Genomic DNA, 20,555 nt, shown 5'->3' with positions numbered 1-20,555 from the left:
CCATTGTTTCCGATATATGTAAAATACCGGCAAAATAAGGCAATTCGATCACTTAAAGGTTAAAAAGCAAAGTACCCAGAAATATTGCAAATATGAATGGTCCAAGTTCGTTGCGTGTGTTGTTTTTTTTAAAATTATATTTTACTTCTGTGCAACATAAAGCAATCGACAAAGGTCCCGATGTTCTGTTTTTCTTTATATGCCACATATCTCAGGGAAATTGTTTCAGATGCCCATAAGCCAGACCCGGTACAACTGTAGACCACCCCTCCTCCTCGAAGGAAGAACACGAGTTCACCCCACTTTACACTGACTGCCCGTTTGTTTCGACCCCCCCCCCCCCCACAAGATCCGCAATACCACACGTGGGCGATCTATGCAATATACAGTCCATCAATGATTATGCCTCCCGCACCACCAGTCCCTCTGGGCTTAAAACGCCGAGATGGAAGGGACTGCACCCCGCGGAGATAGGTCGAATACGTGGTAAGTAAAAGCCTTTTGGGTTTATGCGCGCGGATGTGTTTTAAACGCTGCCCCCACCCCTTCTTCTTCCCCTTCTTTCTGCAGGTCGCATCGGAACATCGACTAAAGTGTGGAGAAGACCTAAGCAACGCGGATTTGGGTGATATGAATGCACGCGTGTATGACCGGATGTGTGTAACTCGACTGGATATACGTTGCACGCGTTGACCTGATAAGAGAGATGTTTTTGTACGACTTGAGTGATGATTGAACGGCCGATGGAATGGGGAAAAAGGGGGTCTGAACATAGTACCTATACACGACGAACAGACATGGATATAACACTCCCTTACTTAGAAAAGACCATCTCTCTCTCTCTCTGTACCCAGCGACTGGAGGGGTGGCCTGAAGCAGAAACTTGGCGGGTTATTGCAGTATGACAAAAATATGACTCCAACCGGCCCCCGAATAATGCAACCAAGAATGACGTGCACCTACGAGTAGATTCTTACGACATGAAACTCGAAGCTGCCCATTGTTCTCCCAACTGACACCCTCCGTTGCCTCAGCCTGGATACCCATTCGCTAAAAACGATTCAAAGATCCCACCGTAAGTACTAGCCCGACCAGGTTAGTTCCCGAACAATTGACGAAAGTGTAAGTATTTGCAACAGAGACCAACAGCAAAAGACAGCCAGGCGAATTAAATAGGAAACTAAGGATGCGCAGCATGCAGGAGGAAATATCTTTGGCCAAGTACTGTTCTATGTTTTGTCTTGAGTTCTGTATGTAAATACATGTACCCCCCCCCACCTGAATTCATGTGTACGTAGTATATGGATTTACGTTGTCCCTCAGTCTGTGTTCCTATATAACATGACCCTACTGTTTTGTGTTGTGTGCGCACTAAAATGGCCTATTATTGTACACGTTTCTCTCTCTCTTTCCTTTCTCTCCATGTCGTACGTGTACCGAATAGTTCATTTAAAATGCGGACGACTCTCTCTCCGAGGGTCCCCCTGTTCCCTCTTCCTTTATGTGGTAACGTTGTGCCCCGCCGGCACGAGCCTAATTGGTTTTTCGAACACAAAGGTGTTCGACAAATTGCCAGAAACTAAAACAATTGTAATTTGCCATATTACTACCTCTCCTTTCTGTAAAAATGATAGAACTCGAATTGGCTATGAAGGAAAGGACAGGTAAGACGACTGATGTCCCCTAATCTGGCCATTTTTATAGGAGGACTATATGTCAGTGGCCTTCTGTTCTCAGCTCGTTAGAAACACAATCTCCTATGCCCAGATTGCCCCACCCCTCCGCACCCAAGTACGGAGGTCCAAAACGTCCCCGTTCCTCCCGCTTGACCCCAGCTCCGGAAACTCGAAGTATAACTGATGACCCTGATTAACTGTTGCTCCCCGAGAAAAGAGTGTTTAGCCTCTACCCCTCTCTCATGATGATAGAAGACTGCCAGGGCTTGGGGTAGAAAAACGAGTCTCTACCGAAGGATCCGATTTCGAATTTGATGAAGTACACAGTCAATAAGAGTCGGATCTCTCCCTGTACGTCATGAATGAACGCCAAATAGGCTTAGCACATACTCAGTAGACATGCCTGTATACATGCTCCACAGTGATAACTTCTGACCGTGACCGATGAACGAACCCCCAACTACTTAGATTTGGGACGGAATTGAAATGTATAAATATCTTCTCTTGTCAGTTCTCTAAAACCTGTTTTGTACCCCTTCAAGGACACACAGTCACCGGAAGAGAGGGGCCGGACCTGACGCACAGCCTGGCCACAGATCATGAGGTACGTGTGACCTCGACCTAAGATGGAGCCGCAGAGCAACGGGACGATGCACCACTCTCAAACGCAGAAAATGAAGGAATGGAGGGCTGCCTTGAAGCCCTCTACTTGTTGACCAGCGTGTGCCAGAAGTCCCCGCCCCTTTGAGCCCGATTGATGGACCTGCCTGCGCATCACCCTTTGCTCCCTTGGTTTGTCTCAAAGATCTGGTCCCACTCCGCCCTCTCTTCCCTCGATTATCCGACAAAACCCCCCCTTTCCCTTTCACATGGGTTTTTGACTCAGAGAAAAAGAACAGCATTTAGGTAGAATAGGGTTTGCCAAGGAAGGAGAAAAGAAATGCGGGTGCCCAGCATGAGGTGCCCTTAAAAAGATTAGTTAGGAAACAGGACTGTGGTCTAACAGCAGAAGACAGATCGCACCCTGCGACGTGTAAAGAAGGATCCGAGCTGGACCTATAGCTCCACCGCCGGTGCTCAACAGCGCCAACGGAAGAAAACGAACTACCAGAGCTTACCAGTGATGGCCCGCTACTAAAAAGACACTGTGGCGAAGACACCCCCAACCCCCTTTTTTTCGGGACTTTCTACACCCCTTGACTAATTGCTTGTATTGGACTAAATTCCTCCCTCAACCACTTTTTGCCTGTAAAATGTTTCATCGGTCACTTTTTAAATACGACAAATGTAAATTTATATGTATTCCACCTCGTATGTCGCATCAACTGCACACGGTTATATGCAAGTCCACCAGTATTGACAAACGCTATTTCATTGACAACACACGACTATATGTACACCCCGTCAGTTATGATAAACACGGAAATGACCTAACTTATGTTAAAAAGCGGCGACTGTGGAAAATGACAATGTATATGTACATAAGCGGCGTTCATTTGTGTTCACCCTCGCCACTGTTGAAGGTAAAGCGAAAGTCACGAAACAGTGGCCCCGCCATCTTGTCCCCTTTTAGGCCCCATCACGAACATAGATAGTAGCCATTTTTGTGTCATGACCTCTCTGCCCACTGCCAATAGCCTGCGTCTCTCTCTCTCTCCCCCACTCCCCAGCCTCGCGAGTATTCCCCCGCGCCCTGACAGCCCCCGGTTTCTCCTGCGCGGGCCATAAACGCACCTCTAAACACGACCCTGCCTCCATGCTGAACCCCTGCCCCCTCGCTCTTTCATCCCACCCATAGAACAGACCCTTTCGGTAACCTCTTTTCCCTGCCTGATTGCCCGGCCTGATCCCAGGCCATCACCTAGCCCAACAGATGCAGTTTATTGCTTCCTACAGTAGGACCTCGCCTCACATCAGAGGAGCGGTGATTAATGAAGGCCTTCACACCCCTAGATCTGACCGACACCCCTGCATTCCTCCCAGGAACACCCTTCCTCTCTTCTGATGACCCCCCCGGCTACACCTGGCCTCTCGACCCAGTCCCAAGTCATAAAACTAGGTCTCGTGGATATACCCCCCGGCCCCGCATAGCAAAACGTGATCTTATCGCCTGCCCAACCTTAGATCAGACTACCCCCTCCTGCCCTCGTGTCCTGTTGGAATGTCCGGCTGCAGATTGCAATCACATGTCACATTTGGGAGGGGAAAACAACATCAGAGCGGCCGGTATGGGAATGGGCCTGGAGCTGGGATCCCAAACATGCCCTTTTTGTACTTCAAAGTGTCTTTATTGCAATGAGGAATGTTTGTGCATCATAAACCTGTGTATAAAAGACGGAGTCGTAGAGAAACTTGTTAGAGCACCTCGAGAAGATACCCTGTTGTCTGATTTGACGTGTTCTGTTCCATCGGAAATAAACTCCTGTTTCCTGCCTTCCAGTCTCCAGCGCCTGCCTCTTTATTTGATAATCGTGAGTTGGGTGAGAAGCGGCTGACGCCGGGCAAACCTTGAAAGGGGTAATCGACCTGATCTGCCTGAACCCTTCGTTTTACATTACCCCTCGCTCCACAGGGAAAGGTTCAGTGACGTCTCCCTGTGCACCCCACCTAATCCTGGCATAGTTATTTTCGTGCATCCTCATAAGTAGGGTGAGCAATTCAGGGCTTATTCCGAGATCCCGCAAGACAACCCAAAGTTTTTGTCGGGGTACTAAGTCAAACGCTGACTTTAGGTCAACGAAAACAGCATATAATGGGCCATTTGTCAAGGTTACATTTTTCCAGAGCATGGTTAGAAAGTGGAATACCTGATCAACAGAGCTAGTTAATGGACGGAAGCCAGCTTGGTACGGGGAAAGGATATCCTTATCATCTATCCAGGCTTGTATTTTGTTTTGCAACATCCTGCCCATCAGTTTTTGTGCAGAGTCGATAAGGCTAATGGGCCTGTAATTACTTGGTAAGGCCTTATCCCCTTTTTTAAAAACTGGTATTATCTCAGCACCTTTCCATGTTGCTGGAATCATTGCTCCTTGTGCGATGGCATTGCCAAGCCATACAAAATATTTACACCAGTTGGCCCTGTCAGATAAAAACACATCCGCCGGTATTCCATCAATTCCAGGCGCCCTTCCTCTAGTTACCCCGTCCATTGCCTCGTTTACGTCTTTCAATGAGAATATTCCATGAGTATAGAATACCCTTTCTAGTGGCAATTCTGTTGGAGGGGGTGAATTATCTGCGTATTGTGGTTTAAAAAAGTCCACCCATGCTTCCTTTGCTACATGATTTTTCGGGCAGTCTGCTATTCCCCCACTGCCCCACTTTAGGATGGCCCAAAACTCTTTCTGCTGTTTGGCGACACATGCTTTCTTCAGATCTAACCATATGTTCTCGTCCCACAGTCTTTTTGCCGTAGTTTGTACTTTCCTATAATAATCCCTGGCCTTTAATACTCCTATTTTAGACCTCAATGCTACACTGAGTTTCTGTTGCGCTTTTCTGCAAGATTTATCATACCATCCTCTTGTTATCAATGGGCCAGGACCCTTCCTCAGCTTGGTTTGTTTGAAAAAAAGCCTCTGTAGGTTAGCAAAGAACATTGACTGTGACTCTTCAATCAGTTGATTAAAATGTAATTCATTGCTATGAATCTGTAGTCTGGTGACCTCTTTGATAACTATCTCCTCTAAAACCTTCATATCCCCGGGCTTATCTACTAGCGTTGCCCATTTAATATGACGGAGATTATTAGTTGAAACAACATCTAGTGTCATAACACCCCTTTCCTGATTAGTTGGATTTTTACCTTGATCCAGGTTAGAAAGCAGGCACAACGGGTTATGATCACTCTCCAATCTCGATGTCACTTGCATATCTACCACTTTTTGCCAATCTCTAACATCTATAAGGATGTAGTCTATCCTTCTACTTGTCCTCAAATTATCAAAAGTGGGCTTGCCCTGTGGGTCTGACAGGGTGCGGCCATTTACTGCCCTCAGTCCCCTGGCCAGGCATAAGCTCTTAACCTGTATTGCCACTTCTGTCCATTTTTTTACCATCGGAAGATCCAATTGGGGAACTCCCCATTTGGTATCTTCCTCAATGGCCAGTTCGTTGTCCTCGAGTCCTAGAGGTTCAAATGTTGTATTCAGGTCTCCCCCCACTAAGATAGTGTACTGTGGAGGAAGAATCTCTAAGTCATTATCTAATGCACCTATCACATCCGAGGCTTTGCCCCCTTGAGTTCCCCTGGCATAGATATTATATAAGGCCAAATTATGGCCATCAGCCCAGGTGTTGTAGTTTAATCAGAAAGGGCCACCTCACATTGGGTGGATGTGTATCCAGATGTCATTGGAATACAACATCTTTGTTAAAATACCCCTCACACACCAAAAGGGCCCTTGGTGTCATGCTTCATCATCGGGGTCTTCCCGTCCCGCTGCGGGGCGGGGCAGTGCTGCGACAAGCGGATACGCTGGAGCACCTTTAGATGGAGGTGCTATGTGTTTGGAGTGAGTGTCAGTGGGGTCAGGAGTGATATAAGTGTGAGTTAAAAAACACCTGGCCTAGTGGAAAAAAAACAATTTTATTAAACACTGGCTGGTATTATTAAAAGAAAAGTGAAGCGGAGAGATGGAGCAGGTTAATGGGCTCTCTCTCCTAAGTGGGTCAACATGTTTCGAGGCGCGAGGCCTCTTCGTCAGGACCTAGGGGAGATCCCCCTGTCACTCACTAGTGTTTCTCCACAAAGGTAGAAAAAAGTGTATGTACAAAAAAGTGAACAAAAAAGGACTATGTGAGTAACTACAAATTAATAATTACAACACATATGCTACCACACTAATAATGTAGTATGCCTGCAAGGTAAGAACAATAGATTAAAAATGCGCCGATCCCAAGGTGCGCTTATCTCTAATTCACCTGTAATGAAAAATGAGAAACACACACAAACATACAAGGTAGGGGATCATGCATAAACTGTGAAGATTATTAAGGATTTCCTTCAGAAAACACACGGTCAGTCACACACAGAATAAGTAACACATGGTGGTTGGGAAAAACCAGGGATTAGAGGTATTCAAATGCATACTTATCAATGGGGGGGTCAATGCCTCATGAGCCAGCTTTTGACAGAAGGGTATGGTGGGGTCTCAACTACAGAGAGGGAGAAGAGGGAGTATAATGTAATTCAATCCCAACAGTTGTATATTACAGCTCCATAAGGTAAAGATTGTATACAAGCTTCATCTCAGTGGAGACGGCTATGCCGTACTTACTGTGCCCCTAGCACGCTTGTGCTTCCTCCTTCGTCCGCGGCTTCCGTGGATATGAGGGAGGCGGAGGGCGGCGTGTTTATATACTGGCTAGTAAGCTCAGGTGAACACAAGTGGGAGTAGGTCACAATTACAAACGGATCTCTGCTTGATGGTACATTGTAAAGATTGTCGTACCCAAATAGTTAGCCCCCCTGAGGGCCGCCCTTTAGTATTCTTTTTCGCAGGAACAGAGAAATTTAGGAAGCCCTGCCGGAAAACTGGTGCAACTGCCCAAGTTTCCTGAAACATAATAACATCATGGCAGTCAATAAACTCACACCATTCGGGGGTTTCTAATTTATGGTGAATTCCCGCTAAATTCCAGGAAATAAATTTAAGGCTACCTTTCATCAGGGTATTCCGCTCTTGTGATGATACACCCTGGTTAGGGGGGACAATGGGAATAAGGGGCTATTTTCCTCATTACATATAGTAGTAGAGGTATTTAGTGGGATGTGCTCTACTATACTGGGGAGATATTCCCAGGGGTTGAGTATCTTACCCTCCCTGCAAATTATTTCTAGATGCTTTATAATGCCATCATTTCCGCTATATTGAGACTCTACAGCCTTAGCCTTTCCTATGCTCATCCATTCTTCCAGTCAATCACATTCACTTAGACCAGAAAGGGCCGAGAACCTATTTTCCATTGGGATTCCCTAATTATTCCTAGTATCAAGGGTTTTGGCCTTTTTTAATACAGGGTTCCATTTAGTTTTCAGCATAGTTGGATTTAGAGTATTACCTTTTTTTGTATAAAAGAAATCCAAAGTTAGTGGCACAATTTCAGTCGATCTGCGCTGGGGGGGGGTATATATTCGCTAGAATGTTTGGCAGCACTTCTGGGTCAGAAAGGTGTAACACCACACAATCCCCCTTTCCATTCAACTCTTCTAGCTTTGACTACTTCTTGTGCCAGTTGATCCCTGCCTCCCGGAATAAAAGCCATGTTCCTTGATAACCAATGTAGTGATTTATTTATCAAGGATGGAATGTTCTCAACTTGCCCTGGTTCCTGCTGGGGGACATTTGCTAAGACCAATATTAGTGGAGATACCTCTACGATTAGTTCTACAGGCCCCGTCTCTAAATTAGAATCTTCTTTTCTCTCTCTTTGGCTCGACCCTGCCGAGTCCCCGTTGTTGATATCTAATTCCCTCGGCCCCCCCCTCCCTGGACCAGTCCTTTCTACGGAGTTCAAGAGAGTGTTTTCCAGTAGTTCTAACCTGGGGGCAGTTTGAGTATTTTTTGTTTCAACTATAAGTGTTTTTAGCAATGGGGTTTTCGCTTTTTCTTCTAATGATTTTTGTAGAAGACCCCCCAGCCTATTCACCTCTTCCGTAAGCTGATCTATTTTACTTAGGAGTGGCTTAGTTATAGTTTTGATCTTATTATCTACGGCATTTAGCAACTTCTTGAACTGATCTTCGTCTAAGTGTACCTTCCCTCCCGTAGTACCCCCTGTATCATCTCCACTATTTTCCAGGGAGGATACTTCGGGACGCTTTTTGCTTGATCGAAGACCGCCCCGTTTGGGTATGTTCTTCTCCCCCCCTTCGTTACTCTTGGTGCTGGGACCGGAGCAGGGGCCTCCTCATCTAGGAGGATTATTTCTTCTTCAGGTGCACTCTCGGGGACTGGTTCTACAATGGCTACTAGAAGCTGGGTCAATGAGTTGTTATCCGGAGTCTGGAACACCTTGTTACTAATATCGAAAACGGAAGTACACAAAGGCGTATTGTCAATAGGCAGTTCTGGTGAATAACTCAACCCCAGAGATGATCTCCTGTCATTATTAATCTTAGCAACTTTCAGAACCATATAATTGTCTATGGTATTGAGGGGGGCAATCAATTTTGCTTTTGACATGTTGAAAGGCAATTTTGTAGATAGCGTCTATGTAGATACGTGGTGGGCTAAACGAAGAATGATATCACAGATACTTGCAGGTGATTTTGGGAGATAGTGACTTACTTGAGAGATTTGAACAGAGTTCAGGGCCCTGTCCCTGTCTCCTCGTGCCGATGAGGGCCGTAGAGGGCCCGCCCTTTGCCCGGGCGTCCCGCGAAGCGGGGTGCAGCGCAGCTTTTGTGCGCCTCCTGGCGCTCCCGCGGCGTCACAGAATGCGCCGCCGAGTAGGCTGCCGGGAATTGTAGTCCCGGAGCGGCGGCGCGAGTTATCAGCTGTAGGATGACTCCTGGCGGTGGCGGCGTTCTCCCGGGTAACTGGCTGCCCCTTTGAGACTCCTGGCGGTGGCGGCAACTTTCCAGCAAGTAAGTGAGTGGCGGCTATCTCAGGCTTGGCTCCTCCTTCTGTGGCGGGTTGCCATTTACCCAATTGATTTAAGCAGGACCGTGCATACATTCTGACACCAAAATAAGCAGCTACATTCCAAATTCATTAAGTAATACCAAGATGGGGAATCACAGAAGGGACAAGATCCGACAATGGCATTTAATATTTGAGCATATTACTGCGCAGTTAGGAATAAGCATAAGTTATCCTCCATAGACCATCTCTAAAGTAATGCCATAGTTGAGTGACTGAATGGACTCTTGAAGATCAAGATCAGCAAGTTATGTGCTACCATGAATGAGAAATGACTATACTGCTTGCCAATATCTCTGTTTTCCCTTAGGAATACGCCCAGTTCAGACCATCACTTGACACCCCATCAAATAGTGACAAGGAGATCTATGAAAATCCAAGTCCCTGTCTCAAGGAGTAAAATATAAAGAGAAATGTTTTCAGAAGTCTTGAATGGAGAGATGCACATTTATTTTTTTGAACTAATGAAACGTTCAAGGTTTATCTCCAAACAAGTTACCAAGGAAAAGGGAGAAGCGTGCCAATGCCAAGGTTGACCTTCCATCTGTACATGTGGGAGACGAAGTTTATATACAGAATTTCGCCCGCAAAAGGGAAAACAAACGCTTCGGGGGCCCCCTGACAGTTACCATGGTCAGCCCCTCTGCCCTCAAGATGGATTGCAGGAAGACCTGGGTTCATCGCAGTCACATGCGTCTCACCCAACCTCACGCCAAAAATCTAGAACTATGCAAAGAGAACAAAAAGGGGGATGAAGATTGCAATTGTGAAATCACCCCCTTCTGCATTCTTTGGACTATTTCTTTTTTTTAAAGACAAGACAAAAGATACGTATTGTTGTTTTTATGTTTCTTTTTTGTCACTTGATTCTATTCTCCTTTATCTTTGCCACCAAAGTACTCTGTTGTTCTAATGTCTTCCACATCGAAAGAGAGCTCTCTAATCACAAAATGACCCGTAATGCCCATACTAAACTGTCAGATAATATGTGGTACCACCATATGTCAGATATAAATTGAGAGACCACGAAAGAATCTTGTTTTGTGTGCTCCATAATGCCTCATGCTGCTGGATCAGATAGACTGAATTCCACGAAAAAAGTACCCCCAGATACAGCTCAGTGTTTTTTACATCTCTACCTGTGGAGGATTAAGGCCCAAATGCAATGAACTCATGTCAAAGTAGTACGCTTCCCAGTTAATGCCAAAAAATATGACTATTTATTAGGAGTACTATACATCTTCACTGATAGGCAGGATATCAGGGAAGAAATATTGTGTATGAGAAAGACATGCAAGAAAATAGGGACTGCATGATATAGAGAGGTGTTTGATTTTTGGAATAGTCATTTGTTGACCATTTGATAATGTTGTACATCTCTACAACGGGAAACATCCTTTACAACAAAACTTTTACCACGCAGTGCTGTTACAACGCAAGTATTACAACGAAAACCTTTACAACGCATTACACTGGGGGGCACTCTAGGATAGGGAATAGTTTTGATTTACTATCCAACACCTTCCCTTGTGTCCACGGGGACTGGTGTTGGAATAGTAAATTAAACTATTCACTATCCAGCAGCCCCAAGTGTAATGCGTTGTAAAGGTTTGCGTTGTAATACATGCGTTGTAACAGCATGCGTGGTAAAAGCATGCGTTGTAACGTCATACATCCCTCTACAACTGGTCTTGTTTTGTCCGATTTGAATGGTGTGCTTTTGTGACTATGAGAGCGGAACCTCGATTGGACCGCAGGTTAGAATGACTTATGGGAAGGTTGGATATTACCATCCTGGGTTGACAGAAGCAATATGAAAGGTCGGCCTACCTGGTAGACAAGAGTGAAAACACGGTACCACACATAGTCTTTCATGTATGATAAGTGTTTTATTGGAGAGAATCCAATGTGGATTCCTTTTGGTTTGGGAAATATGTTTAAATACTGAATGAGAATCTGTGGCACTAACATCCTGACTCTTGAAGATAGAGGTTGTTGTTTGATTCGCGCTACAAAAGTAAGTGCCTAGGATATCCGGTCCTGCTTCAGTTAGTAGGATTGTTGGGCTAGAGGGATTGTTAGGCGGTAGTTTTTCTTTAAATGGGTAATTGTGTATGCTGGTTTATTTATTAATTTTTATTTTTTTGAAACTGGTAACTACTAATAATGAAAGTAATCTAATAGCAGCCTGATATAGGTTATATTTTATTCCCTATTGATTTTTAGATACTTGTGAGAAGACCCTATCCCTTTTGTTGAAGGAGGACTAGAACTACACATATTAGAGCTATACACACACAAATGGGGATGGAGATACATTTTGAAGTAAGTAACTAGGCTGTGTACATCTCTCATCATGACACATATGAACATTGTAGTTACTATTTGTTATCATGACTTATATATCTTTCCACAGATAACGGTCTGATATATGCTTATATTTAGCGCAGGCCACTTCTATAGGAGTATACCAGGATTTTGGAGATAAATTGCAAGTGGTTGTTGGGGGAGAAAGGAGATGCATTTTTGATCAGGGTAGTAGAGGTGACTAATTTTTAACCAGACTGTCTTGCTTGTAAAGTCTGTATGTTTTACATGAACTTGAATGCACCAAATTGCTTGGAGTCCTAGTTCTGACACCTATAAGTATTTCCGGTATATGAAAATATGGATACTTGATCTTGTACAAGGGAATATAAGGTTTTTTGTGGTGCAATCAGGGTATATTTGTCTTCACTTTTCTTTCTTGTATAAATAAGGTGTATGACAATTTGTTTGTTTGTACATATATATATATTTGATCAGCATTATGCCAATTTTTGTATATGTTTTAAATTTTTCATCCATGATGAAGTCCACAAGGACAAAACACATTGGCTGGGCTGATTTGTATTTGTATTTGTATTTATTTATTTGTAAAGCGCTAACATTCATCCTGAAAGGACATCACGGCGCTGAAGAAGTTGCAAGTGATTTGACATCAGCTCTGATTGAAAATTATTGATCTGGCCTGGGAAAGAGGAATGTTTTCAATTGCTTCTTAAATGAGACAAAGCAGTTATTTGCCTGTATCTACAAAAGAATAGAAATTTATGAAGAAAATGTTCATTGAAAATACGTGACTCTTATGTATTACTAACAGTTATTCCCATAGATCTGGGTTGGATTTAATGTAAATATTGCAGATATTGTTGATGATGGAAATATTGCACAAGAAATTGAGGAGATGATCATGGTATAGCATTTTTCTTAACCCTTAAGAATAATATATGTCTAGATAATAAACGGTCATGCTTTATCTTTGTAAAAAAGTCTTTTTATGTGGTGATTCATGGGCAGTACAGTCACAAACAGTTCAGCGTTTCTGATTGTGTTACTGATAATATAGATAACATTCCAGTGCAATTGTCTGATAGCCTTACTGCCTTTTTTTCGTTGAGTCTAAATGAAGTAGTTGAAATATCAACTAGATGGGGGAATACTGTAGGAAATATGAAAGATGAACACACTGTAGAAAATATGAAACACAAGAATATAGTGAAACAACAACCCCAAGCAGAAACCACCCAGGTGAATATGGTTCAAAAACAGTTTAGGTCAAAACCCTGCACGGACACGAACAAGGTGAAGAGTTACCTTAAGGATGCAGTGGAATAGGAAACTTAAAATTATTTTCTGTTTAAGGCCAACTCATGTCTAACAAACTTGAAAGCTTTCACGACATCAGCACACAAGTCCACCGGCATGTACCCCGTGCCTCCAATCAGAATTTGGTCTGGATAGACAATGGGTTCATGTCATCGAATTAGCCCAGAGCACACACAAGGCTAAGGTGCTTGATTACACAACGGGTGCAGTGAAGTAATTTGTTTCTGAGCACATGAAGGTCTTAGGTGCACTATACTGGAAGCGCACATTTCACTTACATTGAAATTCACATGCATTCAAAAGCAGAATAGTGCTAGTTTGTTCAGCACTGATAGGAGTGCTATAAAGAATGTATAATGGACTAGGTCGGAGCTCGGGGTTATGAGGTCACATATCTTCAATTGTTGTCCGTCTTAAATCTGTAACTTGCAAGTCAACTATTATTTACTGTGTGTAATAAACCATTGTGATATTATGTATAAAAAGGCCTACCTGTGAGAAGAAATTTGAGAAAGCCAGAGAGGGTCTGGGTAGGACTGAGGTGCAGTCCATATGGTACGCTAAAGGTTTTCTCCCTGTTGCAACAGTTAGCAAACACAATCTTTGCATTGTCATGAATAGTCTGTGTGGTTATTCCACTGTGGGGGTTAAAAGTCTCCCTGCAACAGTGTAACCTCTCCGTGCACCCCTGCAAGTATATTTTATGCCTCCTCGTTTAGGCACTGGATTGGGCACTCCCTCTGTGGGCCTTATACGAGTAGCTACTTACCATGGGTTGTATATTGTACCTATCCAGGGCTTACTTTGTAAATTAATTAGTGCCGGTACCCAAAAGCCCACAGCCAATGCAATAAAAAGTCAGTGCGCTGAATACCAAAGCTGTGTAGTCTTTAATTACGGGCTTACAATAAGCACTGTAACTATCACAGACACATTTTGGGGGCCCCTGTTTCTACCCATTTCCTGCTAATTGAAGGCTGTGTGATGCCAAACAAACTTTCAGAAATGGGGTTCACACATAAACAGTTAAAATATGTCTTTCTAGTGTCCCCAAAGTCCTTAAGATGCTACTGGGCAAAGAGAGAGAGAGAGAGAGAGAGAGAGAGAGAGAGAGAGAAAGAGAGAGAGACTCAGAGGTCGAGAGAGGTAAGCAGGGCGGAGAGAGGCTGAGATATGGAAATATACAGCGGCAAGCTAGATAGAGAGCAAAATCCCTTTCTAAGAGGGCCTCTTGGAAGGTGGGGTCCCTAGGCAATTGCCTACTTTGCCCATGCCTTAAAATGTATTTGTCCTCAAGACCAATGCAGACTTACTCTCTGCTGGAGAGAAGTGTGGAAGTCTTCTCCCCTAGCTAAGTATGCTGCCCTCCTACATTGAATATCAAACTAAGGGGAATGATTCATTTAAGGAAATCAGAGGCCAGAATCTAATATCAAATATATCAACAACAGTTTTACCTCTGACACCATCAATCACAATATATTTTCATGCACAGATGTCCCTTTTATTGACTTTGTGGTTTCTCGCTAGGTATTTTTTGCCTTTGTCAAGAAGAATTTTTAACAATTAAGTTTCCCTTCACCTAGTACATTGAAAAAACTCATCTATATTTCCAGGTGAGCATTACACATAATACATATATACATGGCACAATTTTGCTGTACAATGATGGACATTATTAAAACATTCATACATACTAAACAGTGGAAAAATATTGTTAGAACATTAAGACACAGACAGATCAATGGTGAACACGGTTTTCCCATATATCCTAATTGTGATTATTGTGAAATGTCATCCTTTTAACCGTGCCAGAACTAAATCCTGTTCTGATTTGTGCACATATCTATATTTAGGGTCCTGATAGGGGCCAGAGACTATTTAGCACTTTAGCTCTGCGAGTCCAATCAGTCCGGCTCTACTGGCTGAGTCAAACAGCGTCCCTTTGTATCTTCTTTTACTCTGGACCACTAAGAAATGCCGACGTGTTTCGACCTTAAGGAAATGGGACCATCACTATGTGCAAGGTCTTCTTCCGGGCTGGATGGGAATATGATAGGACATCGTTGGATCAATATCTGTTGCTGAATATTGTAGGGGTTGGATTTCTACCTGTGGTACTGGTGTGTGTTACAACCAATTATCCGTATTGTCTTCAATGGCATACCAAGGCAAGTTGGATGCTCATGCAGCTGTCTAGTGCAGCGGGCTCCAGGCTCTGGTGATTTCTCCTACGAATTAGCTCGTTCGGCACTCGCGTTCTGTTTCAGCCATGTACTCTTGATTTTTGGGCGTGTGACGTTTAAAAAAAGACATTCGGCATCCTTCCTGCTAGCCTCTATACAAACATGATCATTTTGAAACAGCCAGAACATTAGCAGAGAGATCGGAATTTTCAAACCGATTTCATCTGAGGTGGAAGGCTAGCCAGAGGTGGCTAGTTAAGTGCAAAATGCACCTTGATACTAATACAGCATGAGGTGCTCTAGACTCAGTTCAGTTATCATAGTTGAGTAGAGTCTGTACTACGTTTGCCACCATCACCCAGTTGTGAGCAGGGGTTTTAAGCGAACATCACTTAAACTTTTGGTATTTAAACTCACATTCCTAATTGAAAAAGTGAAACTACAAGTCCCAGAATGTAATGAGATGTGATTTGAAAAGTCAGATCTGGCAGGAGAAGTCACACAAAATGAATGACTGCTTGTCAGTTAAACATTGTTAATTTAAAATACATTCTTATTTATTCACCACAAAAAAGAGAGCCACATGAAATTAAGTAGTTCAATCACAATCACAATCAATCACAAAAATGTGTATAGTGCGCTACTCACCCGTAAGGGTCTCAAGGCGCTGAGGGGGCGGGGGGGTAGCTACTGCTCAAACAGCCAGGTCTCAAGGCGCTGAGGGGGCGGGGGGGTCGCTACTGCTCAAACAGCCAGGTCTTGAGTTGTTTCCTGAAGGAGAGGTGATCCTGGGTCAGCTGTAGGTGAGTGGGGAGGGAGTTCCATGTCTTGGCTGCCAGGTAGGAGAAGGATCTTCCTCCGATGGTGAATTTCCGAATTCTTGGGACGGAGGCGAGGGCGAAGCTGGCGGATCGGAGCTGGCGGGTGGGTGTGTAGAAAGTGAGACGGTTGTTGAGGTACTTCGGGCCCAAGTCATGGAGAGCCTTGTGTGCGTGGGTGAGGAGTCTGAACGTGATCCTCTTGTTGACGGGGTGCCAGTGCAGGTCTTTCAGATGGGCCGAGATGTGGCTGTGGCGAGGGATGTCCAGGATGAGTCGTGCTGAGGCGTTCTGAATGCGCTGGAGTCTTTTCTGGAGTTTGGCTGTGGTTCCAGCGTAGAGGGTGTTCCCGTAGTCCAGACGGCTGGTGACGAGGGCCTGGGTGACCGTCTTCCTGGTTTCGGTGGGGATCCATCGGAAGATCTTTCGGAGCATGCGCAGGGTGTTGAAGCAGGATGATGAGACTGCGTTCACTTGCTTGGTCATCGTGAGGGAGGAGTCCAGGATGACGCCCAGGTTGCGTGCGTGGTCCGTTGGTTTGGGTGCGCTGCCCAGGGCAGGGGGCCACCAGGAGTCGTCCCAGGCCGAAGGGGATGATTCGAGGATGAGGACTTCCGTCTTGTCTGAGTTCAGTTACAGATGGCTGATCTTCATCCATTCCGCGACGTCTTTCATTCCTTCCTGGAGGTTGGCTTTGGCGGTGGCGGGGTTGTTGGTGAGGGAGAGGATCAGCTGGGTGTCGTCGGCGTAGGAGATGATGTTGAGGTTGTGTTGGCGGGCGATGGCTGCGAGGGGGCTCATGTAGATGTTGAAGAGGGTGGGGCTGAGTGAGGATCCTTGCGGAACGCCGCAGATGACTTCGGTGGCTGCGGATCGGAACGTGGGGAGGCGGACTCTCTGGGTTCTTCCGGCGAGGAACGAGATGATCCACTCCAGGGCCCGCTCCTTGAATCCCGGGTTGCTGAGGCGCTGTATCCGGGTGCGGTGGCAGACTGTGTCGAAGGCTGCTGAGAGGTCCAGAAGGATGAGGGCAGACGTTTCCCCGTTGTCCAGTAGGGACCTGATGTCGTCGGTGGCTGCGATGAGGGCGGTCTCGGTGCTGTGGTTTGCTCGGAAGCCGAACTGTGAGGGGTCGAGGGATCCGTTGGTCTCGAGGAAGGTGGAGAGTTGTTTGTTGACGATCTTCTCGATGACTTTGGCTGGAAAGGGGAGGAGCGAGATGGGGCGGAATTCTTCAGGTCCGTGGGGTCCGCGGTGGGTTTCTTGAGGAGGACGCTCAGCTCGGCATGTTTCCAGCTCTCCGGGAAGGTGGCGGATGCAAAGGAGCTGTTATGTTGTTCCGGAGTTGGGGTGCGATGGTGGAGTCGGCTTTGTTGAAGATGTGGTGTGGGCAGGGGTCGGTGAGGGAGCCGGAGTGGATGGTGTTCATCATGCGGGTGGTGTCTTCGGTGCTGACAGGGTCCAGGTGCAGAGGGTGGTGGTTGGGGCGCTGGTTCGGCGGTAGGGTGCGTGGTTTGTGCGCTGAAGCTGTTGTGAATGTCGGTGAACTTGCGATGGAAGAACGAGGCGTGAGAGTCGCAGAGGTCTTGCGAGGGAGTGATGTCGGTGTTGCAGGCGCTGGGATTTGAGAGCTCTTTGACGATGTTGAAGACCTCCTTGTTGTTGTGGGTGTTGTTGTCCAGTCTTTCTTTGAATGTTGTCTTCTTGGTGCTTCGGATCAGCTGGTGATGTTTGCGGGTTGCGTTCTTGAGGGCGGTCATGTTCTCTGCTGTCTGGTCGTGGCGCCTGGCTTTCTCGAGGGTGCGGCAGGTTTTCTTGGAGTTTTTGAGGTCGATGGTAAACCACGAGGCTTTCCTGCTGCCGGGTCTGCTGGGAGGATACTTCAGTGGTGCGAGTTCGTCGGCGCAGTTGGTGAGCCACTGTGTGAGGTTGCAGGCTAATTCGTTGGGGTCCGTCGTGTTGGTGGGCGGGTTCTGGCTGAGAGCGGTGGTGAGCTGGTCGGTGGTGATCTTGATCCAGCTTCTGCGGGGAACCTGTTGCGGGTGGTGGTGGGTCGTGGTTCTCCTGAAGTTGAAGTGGACGCAGCTGTGGTCTGTCCAGTGTAGTCCGGTGGAGTGGCTGAAGGAGATGTGCTTGCTGGAGGAGAAGACGGGGTCAAGCGTGTGTCCGGCGTAGTGGGTGAGGGTGTTCACCAGTTGCTTGAGTCCGAGGTTGGCGAGGTTGTCCAGCAGGGTGGTGGTGTTGCAGTCCTTGTTGGTCTCCAGGTGGAAGTTGAGGCCCCCTAGGAGGATGTAGTCTGTGGAGGTGAGGGCGTGTGGACTGACGAAGTCTGCGATGGCTTCGCTGAATTGTGTGCGTGGTCCCGGAGGTCTGTAGATGAGGGTGCCTCTGAGGGTGGTCTTGGGGTCGGTGTGTATCTGGAAGTGAAGGTGCTCGGCGGCGGTGAAGGTGTCGTTGGAGTTGGTCGTGATGCGGATGGTGTTCCTGTGGACGATGGCGATGCCTCCTCCGGTTTGGTTGATGCGGTCCCTCCGGGTGATCTTGTATCCGTCCGGGATGGCTATGGCGATGTCGGGGGCTGAGGAGGCGTTCATCCAGGTTTCTGTGAGGAAGGCGACGTCTTGTGAGGTTGTGTCGAGGAGGTTCCAGAGTTCCACGGCGTGCCTGTGGACTGAGCGGGTGTTGAGCAGGATGCACTTGAGGTGGTTGTTGCTGATGCTTGGCTTGGTGGGTGCGGTGCAGGTCCGGAGGTAGGTGAGTCGGCAGGCTTGGCAGGTGAAGGGTCCGTGGGTGCGTTTCGGGGTGGCTCGGTAGCAGGGGGGGGTTCCGGCCGGCATTGAGTGCATGGAGGGTGGCGGCGTCGTAGGTACGTCGGGTGCGCTGGCATCGTCGGGGACTAGGGGTCCTGGCGCTGGGCGCGGTCCAGATGCGGACGGGCGTAGACAGGCTGCGCGTGGCCGCTGCGCGTACGCACGGTCTCCATATGAGGCGAAGTGGGAGGGAGGAGCAGCTGGGAGGCGGGAGCGGGGTGGCCAATGGGGTTTACAGAAAGGAAAGGGGGCGGGGCCGTGAGGGAGCAGCGGTGGGAAGCGGGGAGCGGGGGGCACACAACAGAGGGTACAATCCAAACAAAAGGCACAAAATTAAATTAAAAGAAAAATTACAAGTTAAGACAAACTGGCGAAACAGAAGTACAATTTAAGACAAGCTGGCGAAAAATGCGGAGAGCTGCGAGGGAGGAAGAACGAGCGGCAGCGAGGGGGCACCAAGGTCAGGGGCGAGCCTGTGGCGCAGGGCAGGGGCGCGCCAACAGCTGGAGGGCCGTGCGGCGTGGAGGTGTCCTGAGCGAGTTATCGCTCAATGCTGTGCAATGCGCATTACACATTACTTTCCAATTTTTTAAAATCACAGTCGTCAGTGACACCAAACAATGCAGGCTCTAGAGGCCTTTGGGGAAAGACATTGCACGCAGGTTTGCACTAGGTTGTGATAGTTGCAGGACACTTCAGGGAAGTTTTACTGTCAAGAGTAATCCTGAAGAGTCCACACTGAGGTTAATTTATACCAGGCTACTTTCTGCTGCTGTTAATTCAAGTCCTCTGCTATGAGGCAGTAATTACGTCAGGAGGGTGAAATTCTCCCAATGTGGATGACATTTTAATGCTTTGGCCATTGATAACATTTACATTAAAGTGTCACCCCGGAGACTGGGAACGTCACACATGAGCACGCACTACAAACACAGAAATATCACACATAAGCAGACTGGGAAATTGGCAGCTAAGGTGGCAACACAACTCGGCAAGATATTACACAACAAAGGAAGCCTGGGTGGACTCAAAATTCTCTGGGTTGCCCATCGCTATACGGAACAGCTGCACGCCTCTACATCGTTATGTGAAGGTTTTCTATTTATTTATTCCATCCCTACGAGATAATACCTCCAACTTTTCCCTACCTCGCCTTTCTTTGGCCTATGCCTATGTGGTTGGTACATGCTCACCTGCTGACGGGTGGCGCTGTGCTGCCCGATGACGGAGGCGGCAGCCCAGCACATCTATGGACTCCAAGGGTGGGGGATTACTGATGCGAGCGGCGTCCCGCACTCCCCACGCTGGCTTCAGAAGCAATGACGTCACTCGACGTCACAGAACTCCTTTATAACTATTCAGGATAGAAGAGCTGTGACATGCTTTCCTCGTGCAATAATGAGTGAGCTAGACAAACTGTAGAACAGGTAATAAAGGCTGAGAAGTTTACCTACCGGCGCGAAGCCCGGTGCTGCTCTTATCAATGTTGCCCAGTCACTGGCAGGTGCGTTCTTGTTCCTGTGGATATGTTTCTCGTTGCCACGGCACCCATGGCAACGTACTTGGAGACCCATACACCATTGCTGCAATTGTTCAGACAACAAGCATTGGCAAAGCCAATAGAGGTCGGCGATTCGAGAGCTATTGGCTTTGACAATATTAATGTTTTTTAGCCAAGAGCAAACAATGTAAGTATGGGCAGCGATGGGAGTGTTCGCGAGTCTCCTCACATTTTTAGCATAACCCATGAGTGCTAAACGTCCTCTGA

At 46.6% G+C, this 20,555-nt stretch overlaps 1 long non-coding RNA gene across 2 annotated transcripts in view; it reads right to left on the bottom strand.

Moving 5' to 3' along the window:
* Nucleotides 1-20,320, bottom strand: part of LOC144826288 (uncharacterized) — a 105,950-nt gene extending 85,630 nt beyond the window's left edge. The window contains exon 1 of one of the 2 annotated variants that reach the window (XR_013609762.1): nucleotides 20,242-20,320. This is a non-coding gene — a long non-coding RNA (uncharacterized LOC144826288). Of the gene's footprint in view, nucleotides 1-20,237 lie in introns of both variants that reach the window. The other variant, XR_013609763.1, reaches the window with a different exon arrangement.
* Between the last annotated feature and the right edge of the window lie 235 nt (nucleotides 20,321-20,555).

The sequence above is a fragment of the Lissotriton helveticus genome, chromosome 3_2 (genome assembly GCF_964261635.1).
Source record: "Lissotriton helveticus chromosome 3_2, aLisHel1.1, whole genome shotgun sequence".
Lineage (NCBI taxonomy): Eukaryota > Metazoa > Chordata > Amphibia > Caudata > Salamandridae > Lissotriton > Lissotriton helveticus.
Note: the sequence above shows the minus strand (reverse complement) of the source record. Positions and strands in the feature narration are given on the sequence as shown.